Source organism: Lycium ferocissimum, chromosome 1 (assembly GCF_029784015.1).
Source record: "Lycium ferocissimum isolate CSIRO_LF1 chromosome 1, AGI_CSIRO_Lferr_CH_V1, whole genome shotgun sequence".
NCBI classification, from domain to species: domain Eukaryota; kingdom Viridiplantae; phylum Streptophyta; class Magnoliopsida; order Solanales; family Solanaceae; genus Lycium; species Lycium ferocissimum.
The window spans coordinates 28,881,351-28,894,894 of record NC_081342.1 but is presented as its reverse complement, the minus strand read 5'-3'; the positions used below and the strand labels follow the sequence as shown (position 1 = coordinate 28,894,894).

General features: G+C 42.4%; 1 pseudogene; it reads left to right on the top strand.

The window, feature by feature from the left end:
• Positions 1 to 4,347: 4,347 nt before the first annotated feature.
• On the top strand, positions 4,348 to 10,521 carry LOC132063825 (uncharacterized; annotated as a pseudogene).
• The last annotated feature ends 3,023 nt before the right edge of the window (positions 10,522 to 13,544 follow it).

The following is a 13,544-nucleotide window of genomic DNA, read 5'->3' as shown; positions in this document are numbered from 1 at the left end:
GTCAGCCCTAATCCTTGTGACCGTTGTGGCGGGCCATGTGCCGCTATGGCGGTATCGCTATAGCGGAACATGGGCTGCAATAGTGGTGGTAGAATTTTTGTTGGTTCGCTATAGCGGTCACTTGACAGCTATAGCGAGACCGCTGCAGCGGTGGTTTGACCGCCACAGTGGTCAACGAAAAACAGTAGCCCGTGTTTTAAAGACTTAGTCTCACATTCTTAGTCTCACATTCTTAATTCATAAAACTCCAACACTGTTCCCCACAAGCACCTAGCGTGAAATTTCAAGCTAGGGCAAGAAAACTCTTGAGAGGTAAGTTTCATTTATTCCTTCCAACCATTCTGTATCTTCTTCATGATTATCATCACTTTTATGGGTCTTCAATGATGGAATTGTAATAGAAAGAGAAAAGACATCATTTCCCCCTGGAACTTGGCAGCAAAACTCACTTTAGCAACTAAACTTGGTAATTATTTACCCCCTAAACAACTTAAGCGATAATTATTTACCCCCTTAGCGGCTGGACCGGTTGAGTGTATTACACTCGCGCCACATCATTGCCATGTCATTGCCACGTCAAAATTACCAACTCTTCATTTTTTTTTTCTTTTATTATTTTTTCTCTTTCTTCTACTTTCTCCTCATTCTCACCACACTTGCACCACTGCCACCAACACCACCGCCGCCCCACCTTCTTCCGCCCCTCCACCCCCACCCCAGCTGCATTGTGATTTCTTCATTATTGAAGAACACACCACCACCACGCCAACCCCCACCCCAGCTGCATTGTGATTTCTTCATTATTGAAGAACACCACCACCACCACGCCAACCCCCACCCCAGCTGCATTGTGATTTCTTCATTATTGAAGAACACCACCACCACCACGCCAACCCCCCCCCCAGCTGCATTGTGATTTCTTCATTGCCGAAGAACACCACCACCACCACGCCAACCCCCACCCCCAACCAAACAACCAAACCCACCTTCTTCCGCCCCTCCACCCCCACCCTTTTGCATTGTGATTTCTTCATTATTGAAGAAATTGCAATGTTCAATTTCTTCAACCGAGGCAATTTCAATTTCTTCATTATTCAACCGAGAAAAAACTATCAACAATTTCGCCACACACCGTCCATTTGAACCGTAAAATAACCATCACTTGAAGAAATTTTATTATTTTTTCTCTCCACCCCACCCCATCCCACCCCACGCCCCGCCCCTCTCTTCTTCACCCCACAAATTTTCGTTTCTTTTTGTTTATTCAAAGTCAAATTCGTCTCTTCCCATAAAAAAATCTTGTGACGAAGGTATTGAAACAAAAATCACAGTCACTTGCACTCGTAAAGAAACTAAATTGAAAGAAACAAAAAATTATCCAACAAAGAGGCATATACATTTCGTGCAATTCATCAAGAAATTAAGCATTTCTTCACTGAAAATTTGTCGCTCAGTTCTACTTGGACCATTCCATTTCCATTCAAATTCGAAAAAAATAACTAGCAAATGTTAATGTAATTTTTGCAAAATTTGAAATAGCCCCAACACAATACAAGAGATCAGCGATACCATGAAATAGCCCCAAAACCAACCGCCAACCTTCACCAAACGCCATGAAAAATGCGGCTTTAAACCACCCCTTTCAACAGAAAAAAAAAAAAAAAAAAAAAAAAAAAAGGAAAACCATTAAGAGAATTAGGATGGAACCTTACGGGTATTGAATAAAAACTTGGAGAAATTGGGGTTTAGAAACTCAGTAGAGGGAGGCAAGGATGGTGGGAAGGAAGATGGGTGGTGACGAGGTGGCTTAAGGGTGGAGATGGGTTGGTTTTGGGGTGAAGGAGAAGGTGGTTTGTTGGTCGGTTAATGGGCGATGGTAGCGGTGCAGTGGTGGTGTGATGGAGATCGGTGGGTGAAGGTGGTGGTGGGTGACGGTGACGGAGGGCGGGTGTGCGAGGCGTGGGTGGGGGGTTAGAAGAAGGAGAAGGAAAAGAATAAGAAAGAAAAGGAAAAAAGTTAATTTAAAATGGAAAATAAAATATTAAGAAAATCTTAATATATCATCCAATTAGAAGATGACATACGTACGGTTGAGACCACTTTTAGTGTTTATTTTTTTCCTCCCACGCGCTTTTAAGAGATTGAGTACACTTTCTTGCCACGTCACCGTTAAGGGGGTAAATAATTATCAGTTAAGTTGTTTAGGGGGGTAAATAATTACCAGTTAAGTTTAGTTGCTAAAGTGAGTTTTGCTGCCAAGTTCCAGGGGGAAATAATGTCTTTTCTCTAATAGAAACCCTAGAAATTAATAAACCTTCTAAACTTGATGGGTTTTGATTATTATCACTTATTTATCATCTTAAGGCTTGGGTTAACTCCTCTTAATCATGAATTGAATCCTTAGAGCCATAAACTAAGTGAATTGAGACCTACGGTTCTATAAAAATGGTATCTTAACCCTGAAAACTGCTTCTAATTGGAATGTTGATGTAATATTGTTATAATTGGATGATTAGTGATGACAAAGACCTTTGTTAGGTTGCTTTACACCTAGAAAGTCATCCACCTATTGGAATAGGGTAAAGGGAAGGGTATTCTTGAATTGGTACTTGTGATTTGAGTAATTGTGACTCATTGAGCATTCTATTTCTAGACTTTGAGCGTTCTGAGGCTTTACGAAAGGGAAAAGTTATAGCAGGTGACTCGAGTTGTTCCAGCTCTACGTTGAGGTAGGTTACAGTTACTTGAGTTAAACTTTGGTTAGTTGAATGTATGTTTTGTGAATTCTTTAAGAGAAAGCATGTCTAGTCTTCATGCATGATATTGTGTGGTTAAACTCCTATGTGAATATGATTGAGTGATTGTGTAGGCTTTGTGCCAGTATTCCTGTGTATTGAATCTGCAGTGGATGTGTTTGTGATGAGAATTTAATATAATCTTCTCGGCGATATTGTGATACGAAATGATGATGTAAGCATTGATAATAAGAGGACAGGAAACATTGTTACATATAGATATATGGAAAGGCACATATGTGACTTAGATTTACGGGCTCGTGGTCCGAGGTTCATTCGAAAAATGAGGGATATATTGATGTGGCCCACGTCCGAGGTTCTTTCCGGAGTGAAGGTTTATGCTCGGGTCCGATGAGTATCCGGAACGAGTGGTACATGGACACCATGGGTCCCCTTCAGTTCATGACTACTGAGCAATGATATCAGTTAGCATATGTGTACAGTGATTACAGTAATTGTGGTAGACTTATGCCCATGTTGTGGTTTTTCGTTGATTGATTCTTGCTACTTGAGTGATTGATTGGTGATATTCTCTGGTTGACTTGTCATGGTTTATTTGTTTCATGTCTGTTGGCTAGCTTGTTTATTCTATTGATTTTATAAGATATGCATGATACTAATCTTAGTCGGTCTATGATATCTACCGGTACATAGTGTTTATACTGATATAGTGTTTATACTGATACTACCTTACTGCATTCTTTGAGTGCAGATTGTGATACAGAGACTGCTACTTGCCTTCATATCTATCGTTGAGGACGTTCTTTTGACAGATTTAGGGTGAGCTTTAATCCATGCCAGGCCGCCGGAAGATCTTTTTTTGTGATGTCTATTTCCTATTCTAGATATTATGGATATTTATTAGACAGATTTCATTCCTTAGACATGTTCTAGTTTAGAGTCCTCATACTATGACTTTCGAATTTTGGGAATTTTGGTAATAGTTAGAACTTCAGTATTTTTATGGCATGACTTATTTGGTTATTTTCTGCTTGAATGAGCAATAACTGACTAATTTGGTTAATATAAAATTGAACTTGAATAAATAAATGACTTGTGTGTTGGTTCGCCCACTAGGAGTTAGTGTGGGTGCCAGTCATGGTGGGTTGGGTCGTGACAGAGTTGGTATCAGAGCCTTAGGTTCGTCGATCTCGTCGTACAAGGACATATCTAGTAGGGTCTTGCGGATCAGTACGGAGACGCCTATACTTATCTTCGAGAGGCTACCGGACATTAGGAAAATTACTTTTTCTTTCTTTCTTTCTTTCGTGCTACTTGATTCCAATTGGTATCTGCTGATTTAAATTTTGTATCTGATTGTCCTTCACTCTCTCGCAGATGGCTAGAAACACGCGCAGCAGTAGCTAGAGAAAGGGGTGGAGGCAGAGGAGCCTATAGAGGGCGGCCCTAGCAGGGGGCGGAGTCCCAGTTGTTGATCTCGTGCCTCCAGTAGTTCCAAATGAGCTTGTGGGAGAGGCAGCGGCACCAGCCCCGCTAACGACAGTACTAGTTTCGTCAGGAGCTACGGTACACTCAGGGCATACCAAATGCTATGGCACAGGTGCTACAGTGGTTGCATGGGTTAGCACAGGCCGGAGCTATACCAGCCGCTCCAGCAGGTAGGGGCGCAGGAGTAGCAGCCCTAGGTCCGGATAGAGTTCAAGCTCCATGGGTTCAGCATGCCGCAGTAATGGCACCCCGCTTGGATAAAGTTCCTGGATTTGAGGCCTGCCTGAGGCCAGTTGCAGGGCTATTGATGATTGGCGAAGAGCATGATCTGTTTTGGAGGTTCACTAAAGTAAAGCCTCCGGTATTCTATGGTACTGAGTCAGAGGATGCATATGAGTTCATCATCGACTATCACAAGAGGCTCTATAAGATGGGGGCTGTGGACAAGTACGGGTAGAGTTTGTGACCTTCTAGTTCTTGGGTGATGCCAAGCTAGGGTGGAGGGCCTATGTGGAGTGCAGGCCAGCTGGGTCTCCTCCGTTGACTTGGGTTTAGTTCTATTATGTGTTTTTGGATAAGTACATCCCGCGTACTCTGAGGAACTGAAGGAAGGATGAGTTCGCGAATATTGATCAGGAGAGCTCGTCTGTTGCTGTGTACGAGTCCCGTTTCCACTCCCTGTCCTGATATGCTCTTCAGTTGCTACCCACTGAGGGGGAGAGGATCCGGCGGTTCAAAAGAGGTTGAACACTGGGCTTCAGTTATTAGCTCTTCAGCTCGTAGCTACTGGGCTTCATTCCAGGAGGTAGTGGAGCATGTTCGTATGGTTGAGGGGATTAAACAAGAAAGTCATGAAAAGCAAGTAAAGAAGAAGGCCCGAAGAGGTGGGGTTTTCAGTAACACCTTCTCGAGAGGTCAAAGTTCGCATATATATTCAGGGCGTCCGGTTCAATCCGCGATGCAGGTGTCAGCTGGAGGCCCACCAGGGGCAAATTATTAGGCTTCCGGTTAGCATGGAGGTTATACTGCTTCATCAGCTTATGTTCAGCGACCTACGCTAAACCGTACATGTTACAAGTGTGGTGAGATAATAAAGCACATTAAGAGGTATTGCTCCAGACTCAGACAGAGTAGGCAGGGGACTTAGTATCAGGCTCCCCGAGCTCCATTTGCACCAGATAGAGGGGATAAGGGTCGCGCACGGGCAGGGAGGGGCGGCCACACCTCGGGTAGGGGTGGTTCCCAGCCTAACCGAGGCGACCCTCAGGCTGGTAGAGGTGGACAGCAGCTCAATAGGGGCAGGGCCCAGACCAGACAGGGTAATCGTGGTTGTTCACAGGCTATAGGAGAGCGCGGTTACTTGTACGCTTTTCCAGGTAGATCCGAGGCTGAGGCCTTCGATGCTGTCATTACAGCTACTATCTCAGTTTATGACCAAATGGCTTCTGTTTTATTTTATTCGGGTTCTACTTTTTGTTATGTGTCTACATATTTTGTTGTGGGTTTGGATATGGTGTGTGATACTCTTGATGTTCCTCTTTATGTATCTACTCCAGTTGGGGATTCAGTGGTGGTAGATAGAGTCTACCCATCCTTTGCGATTACTTTTATGGGGTATAGTACCTGGGCAGATTTGATGATCCAAGATATGGTAGATTTCGATGTCATTTTGGGCATGAGTTGGTTGTCCCTGCATTATGCTATACTAGATTGCCATTCCAAGACTATTACCTTTGCCATGCCCGAGGCACCTAGACTTGAGTGGAAGGGTAACCTTAGTCCCCTCCTTAAGAAAGTCATATCCTTTGTTCGTGCTAGGAAGCTAGTGGACAAGGGTTGTCTAGCTTACTTGGCACATATCCATTACACCAGTGCAGATACTCCATCTATTGATTCGGTTCCAGTGGTACGCGAGTTTGCGGATGTGTTCCCCGCGGACTTGCCTGGTATTCCACCTGATCATGACATTGATTTTAGGATTGATTTAGACCCAGGGACTCATCCTATCTCCATCCCACCCTATAAGATGGCACCAGCAAAACTCAGGGAATTGAAAGAGCAGTTGCAAGATCTTTTGAGTAAGGGGTTTATTCATCCGAGTGCCTCTCCTTGGGGTGCTCTTGTGTTGTTCGTTAAGAAAAAGGATGGGTCTATGCGTATGTGTATTGATTACCATCAGCTGAATAAGATAACTATCCGGAATAAGTACCCCATTCCCCGTATTGATGACTTGTTTGATCAGTTACAGGGAGCTTCTGTGTTCTCTAAAATCGATTTAAGGTCAGGGTACCATCAGTTGAATATTCGGGCAGAGGATGTTCCTAAGACAACTTTTCGGACCAGGTATGGACACTAAGAGTTCTTGATTATGTCTTTCGGGCTTACTAATGCCCCAGCTGCATTCATGGATTTGATGAACAGTGTGTTTAAGACCTTTTTAGACTCATTCATAATAGTTTTCATTGATGATATCCTGGTGTACTCCAAAAGTAAGGAGGAGCATGAGAAACACTTGAGGATTGCTCTTGGGGTATTGCGAGAGAAGGAGTTGTATGCTAAATTCTCCAAGTGTGAATTTTGGTTATCTTCTGTGTTATTCTTGGGGCATGTAATTTCGAAGGAAGGGATTATGGTAGATCCTCAGAAAATTTGGGCAGTCAGGGAGTGGGCTAGGCCCACATCAGTGATCGAGATCCGTAGTTTCGTGGGTCTGGCTAGCTACTATCATCGGTTTGTGAAAGCGTTTGCCTCTATTGCTTCTCATTTGACTCGCTTGACTCAGAAAGAGTTACCGTTTCAGTGGTCCGACGACTGTGAGAAGAGCTTTCAAAAGCTCAAGAGATTGTTGACTACAATGCTTATTCTAGCATTGCCTGTGGAAGGCAAGGATTTTGTTGTTTATTATGATGCTTTACGTTCTGGTTTGGGTGTTGTTTTGATGCAGGAAAAGAAGGTGATTGTCTATGCTTCTCGGCAGTTGAAAGTGCATGAGAAGAACTATCCTACTCATGACTTAGAGTTGGCAGCGGTGGTGTTCGCGTTGAAAATTTGAAGACACTACTTGTATGGTGTTCACTGTAAGGTGTATACTGACCACTGCAGTCTATAACATGTGTTCACTCAGAGGGATCTGACTCTAGGCAGCGGAGATGGATGGAACTATTGAAAGACTATGACATCACCATTCTGTATCATCCTGGTAAGGCAAATGTATTAGCTGATGCATTGAGCAGGAAGTCAGCTAGTATAGGAAGTCTGGCTCGTTTGATTTCTTCGGAGCGTCCGTTGGCTAGAGAGGTTCAGACTCTGGCTAACAGTTTCATGAGGCTGAATATTTCTAACACAGGCAGGGTGTTGGCTTGTGTTGAGGCTCGGTCATCATTTTTAGAGCAAATTAAGGCTAAGCAGTTTGAAGATGCTAAGTTGTGTAAATTACGTGATAAGGTGTTGCGTAGGGAGGCCAAGGAGGCCATGATCGATAGGGAGGGTGTGCTGCGAATTAAAGGGTGATTATGCGTGCCAAGTGTGGGTGATTTGATCAAAATCATTCTGACAAAAGCTCATAGTTCTAGGTATTCAATTCATCCTGGCGCGACTAAGATATATCGTGATCTAAGGCAGCACTACTGGTGGTCCAGGATGAAGCGTAATATAGTGGAGTTTGTTGCTCAGTGTCTGAACTGCCAACAGGTGAAGTATGAACATCAGAAACCTAGGGGTACACTTCAGAGGATGCCCATTCCTGAGTGGAAGTGGGAAAGGATAGCCATGGACTTCGTAGTTGGTCTTCCGAAGACATTGGGGAAGTTTGACTCCATTTGGGTTATTGTTGACGGAGTTGACTAAGTACGCCGCACTTCATTTCCGGTGAAGATAACTTATGATGCGAAGAAATTGGCAAAAATCTACATTCGTGAGGTGGTTAGGCTTCATGGGGTTCCTATCTCCATTATGTCCGACAGGGGCATAACGTTCACATTCAGATTTTGGGAATGTTTGCATGAGGAGTTAGGCATGAAGCTGGATCTACAGCATTCCACCCACAATCTGACGGGCAGTCTGAGCAGACCATTCAGGTCCTTAAAGATATGCTTCGTGCGTGTGTGATAGACTTTGGTGGGCATTGAGACCAGTTCTTACCTCTGGCCGAATTTTCATATAACAATAGCTACCTTTGGAGTATCGATATGGCTCCGCTTGAGGCGTTGTATGGGAGGAGGTGTAGGTCTCCTATCGGGTGGTTTGATGCGTTTGAGGTGAGACCTTCGGGCACGGATCTTCTAAAGGAGTCCCTAGAGAAAGTAAAGGTGATCCAAGCTAAGCTCCTAGCAGCCCAGAGTAAGAAAAACAAGTATGCGGACCGCAAGGTCCGAGATCTTGAGTTTGGAGAAAGAGAGCAAGTGTTCTTTGAAAGTCTCACCCATAAAGGGTGTGATGGGGTTCGGAAAGAAGGGCAAGCTTAGCCCAAGGTACATTGGGCCGTTTGAGATCCTCAAGCGTGTGGGGGGAGTGGCTTATAAGTTGGCTTTGCCTTCGGGTCTATCAGGCGTTCATCCGGTGTTTCATGTGTCGATGTTGAAGAGATACCACGAGGACAGTTCATACATAATCCGTTGGGATTCGATTTTGTTAGATGAGAATTTGTCATATAAGGAGGAGCCCGTTACCATCTTAGATAAGGATGTTCGCAAGTTGAGGTCCAAGGAAATAGCCTCTATGAAAGCTCAGTGGCAAAATCGTCCGATGGAGGAAGCTACTTGGGAAACAGAATTTGATAAGCGTAGCAAGTATCCTCAGCTTTTCGCCGAGACAGGTAAGTTCTCCTAGTTTACTCATCTTTGTCCGTTCAAGGATGAACGGTGTTTTAATTGGTATCTGATGTAACGATCCTTCCGGTCCTTATGGAAAACGTAGGATCACCCCACCAAATAGAACCTTCCCAAGGGTAGTACGAGCTAATAGAAACTCGATTTTATAAGTCCAAGAACTGAAAACTTGACTTGTTTATGGTTATTGTTTTATTGTATTAACTCTGTCAGGGGGGTGACGTAGAAAATTAAAACTCGGTTGGGAATTTCGAGACCACGGGTGGATCGTATGACGTCTTAATGTATATGTGCATGTTTGGTTTGTGTTTTTGAGGCCTCGGATGAAATCTTTGGGTGATAGGAGGAAAAACTGGAAAAAAGTCGAGCTCACTGCCCAAATGGCACCGCTGTGGCGGTACCGCTGTAACGGTGAGTTCATTGCTGCCAGCAGTAAGCCATAATCCTTGTATCCGCTGTGGCGGGCCATGTGCCGCTATAGCGGTATCGCTATAACGGAACATGGGCACCGCTATAGCGGAACATGGGCCGCCATAGCTATGGTAGAATTTTCGTTGGTCCGCTATAGCGGTCCTTTGACCGCTATAGCGAGACTGCTGCAGCGGTGACCGCTGCGCGTTTAAAAACTTAGTCTCACATTCTTTATTCATAAAACTTCAACACAAGTTCCCCACAAACACCTAGGGTGAAATTTCAAGCTAGGGCAAGAAAACTCTTGAGAGGTAAGTTCCATTTATTCCTTCCAACCATTCCGTATCTTCTTCATGATTATCATCACTTTTATGGGTCTTCAATGGTGGAATTGTAATAGAAACCCTAGAAATTAATAAACCTTCTAAACTTGATGAGTTATGATTATTATCACTTATTTATCATCTTAAGGCTTGGGTTAACTCCTCTTAATCATGAATTGAATCCTTAGAGCCATAACCTAAGTGAATTGAGACCTAGGGTTCTATAAAAATAGTATCTTGACCATGAAAACTGCTTGTAATTGGAATGTTGATGTAATATTGTTATAATTGGATGATTAGTGATGACTAAGGCCTTTGTTAGGTTGCTTTACACCTAGAAAGTCATCCACCCATTGGAATGGGGTAAAGGGAAGGGTATTCTTGAATTGGTACTTGTGATTTGAGTAATTATGACTCATTGAGCATTCTATTTCTAGACTTTGAGCGTTCCGAGGCTTTACATAAGGGAAAAGCTGTAGCAGGGTGACTCGAGTTATTCCAGCTCTACGTTGAGGTAGGTTACAGTCTACTTGAGTTAGACTTTGGTTAGTTGAATATATGTTTTGTGGATTCTTTAGGAGAAATCATGTCTAGTCTTCATGCATGATATTGTGTGGTTGAACTCCTATGTGAATGTGATTGAGTGATTGTGTAGGCTTTGTGCCACTATTCCTGTGTATTGAATCTGCAGTTGATGTGTTTGTGATGAGAAGTTAATATAATCTTCTCGGCGATATTGTGATACGAAATGATGATGTAAGCATTGATAATAAGAGGGCAGGAAACATCGTTATGTATATATATATAGAAAGGAACATATGTGACCTAGATTTATGGGCTCGTAGTTCGAGGTTCGATCCAAAAATGAGGGATATATTGATGTGGCCCGCGTCCGAGGTTCTTTCAGGAGCGGAGGTTTATGCTCGGGTCCGATGAGTATCCGGAACGAGTGGTACATGGACACCATGGGTCGCTTACAGGTCATGACTACTGAGCAATGACATTAGATAGCATGTGTGTACAATGATTGCGGTAATTGTGGGAGACTTATGCTCGTGTTGTAGTTTTCCGTTGATTGATTCCTGCTACTTGAGTGATTGATTGGTGATATTCTTTGGTTGACTTGTCATGGTTTATTTGTTTCATGTCTGTTGGCTGGCTTGTTTATTCTATTGATTTTATAAGATATGCATGATACTAATCTTAGTCGGCCTATGATATCTACCGGTACATAATGTTTGTACTGATACTACCTTGCTGCATTCTTTGAGTGAAGATTGTGATACAGAGACTGCTACTCGCCCTCATATCGAGCGTTGAGGACGTTGCTAACAGATTTAGGGTGAGCTTCTATCCATGCCAGGCCGCCGGAAGATCTTCTTCTTATGATGACTATTTCCTATTCTAGACATTATGGATATTTATTAGACAGATTTCATTCCTTAGACATGTTCTAGTTTAGAGTCCTCGTACGATGACTTTCGGAATTTGGAAATTTTTGTAATAGTTAGAACTTCCGCATTTACTTCAGTATTTTTATGGCATGACTTATTTTGGTTATTTTTTGCTTGAATGAGTAATAACTGACTAATTTGGTTAATATAAAATCGAACTTGAATGAATAGGTGACTTGTGTGTTGGTTCGCCCACTATGAGTTAGTGTGGGTGCCAGTCATGGAGGGTTGGGTCGTGACAATGATCATCGCCATCGTCATGTTCATTATAAAAAAAATTCATTTCTACCACACCATTGCCTCCTATTTCTTCATCCTTGAATGTAAAAATGCACAACCTAGATGGTCTTTTCCACAGAAGAGAACGAATGCGTGGATAGGTCATAATATTTGAGGCAATAAACAACTGGATGTGAGAAATCTTGGAAAAAAAAGAAGAAATTGTGAATTGTGCTATAATTAATGGTATGTCAGGGGTTTGCAGGTTTGGGGAAAAGAAAGAAGAGAAAGAAAGGTCCAAAATTTACCTATAGGTGACTAACAAGTCTTGTAATTTCTATAGGCAACACATTTGACTAGTCTAAGCCAAAGCCCAATTAAAAATCTGATTAAGTTAATGAGGGTCTGAAATGTAATTTTTAAAACTTGTTAAACATTTGCAAATTATAAAAAAAAAAAACAACTTAATCCAAAAAAACCCACCCCTTCCCCCAACCCTCCTCCTCCTCCCACCCCTCCCCTCCCCTTAACCCCACACCAAAAAAAAAAAAACTTTAAAAAGTTTAGATATTTTTTTCACCGAGCCCACCCCTCACCTCCCCCACCCCAAAAAAAAATTTAACAAAAGGTTTTGATATTTTTTTTTTGTTTTTTCTGACCCCGCCCCACCCCCCCCCCCCCCCCCTAATTTTTTTTTTGTCTTTTCGCCGGCCCCCTCACCCCTCCCTCACCCCCCACCCCCCACCCAATTTTTTTCGCCGGCCCCCCCTCTCTCCTCTCACCCCTCACCTCCCTCCCCCAACCCCACTCCCCCGCGACCCAAAACCCCAAACCTCCACCCTCCAAAAAAATTAATTTTGGTTTTTAAAAAAATGTTTTTAAAAGTTTAAGTTTTTTTTTTTCACCCCCCCCCCCCCCCCCGCCTTAAAAAAAATCGAAAAGAAGTTTTGATTTTTTTTTTAATGAATTCTGTCCGTCTGGGCTTTTATTAATTATGCAAAAAATTCAAATGGTTCAAAAAGCCCAACCCAAACCGGGTTAGGCCCAAAAAACAGAAATTAAAAAACATCAAAAGGAAATAACATTTGCCTAACCTTCCTAATTGAAACCCTAAAATGTAGGGTTCTTCTCTTTGTCTTAAGCCGTGATTCTCTTCGACCTTCACCGCCGGTGGTGTGAAAATGATGATTAGACCACATGATGCTACTAAATTCTGATTCACTCCTCAATATGCATAGTTGTTCTTCCTTTCTCATCTCAACAAATTCAGGTAAAGCTTCAATCTTCTTAAATCTGTTCATTTTTTCTTGTTTCTGACTGGATTGAACCTTTTTAACCTTGTTCTTTTTCTGTATGTACCACTGTTGTGTTCGAGCTGTGTTGAACCGATCCTTTCTAGAGCTCATCTTGACTCGATCTGTGCTTAACCGCTGCTTGAGTTTGTTCTGACATTTGCATCTGCTTCTTCCTCTGTAAGTTCTTCTTCTTCCATGACTTTTGTTCCGTTACTGCTACTGGTGCCCTTTGATATCTTTGAGCTTGATGATTGGTAAAATCGCCTTCTCTTTGCAGTTTGGACTCGCATAGATTTGATATTTGTCTATTTGAATAAGCATCAAAGGATACTAATACCACAAATAAAACTTCTATCCAATCTATTTGGTCTAAACTATTCTTTGAGAATTTGATTATGATTGTTCCCTCTGTGTGTTCCTGTTGTTTGTTGCCAATTCTTATGCTTGAAAACAAGTATGATCCTTTTCCATGCCCATTGTTGTTTTTGTGCTGTTGTTGTCTCCTAAGAACTCTTGTTAGCATTTTGATCCTACAATTGCTTGTTGTTGTACGTTCTGAATTTTGTAGTTTAGAAACCTGCAAAAAAAATAAACAAAGTTAGTAAAAAATTGTCACGACCCAATTCACGAGTCGTGGTGGCACCTACACTATCCCTTCGAGTAGGCGAACCACATTACTAATAACAAGTTAAATAAGCGGAAAATTTATTTAAGAATAAGTTATCAAGTTTTAAATACTTATCATAACAAGAAATGTCACGACAATCCCAAA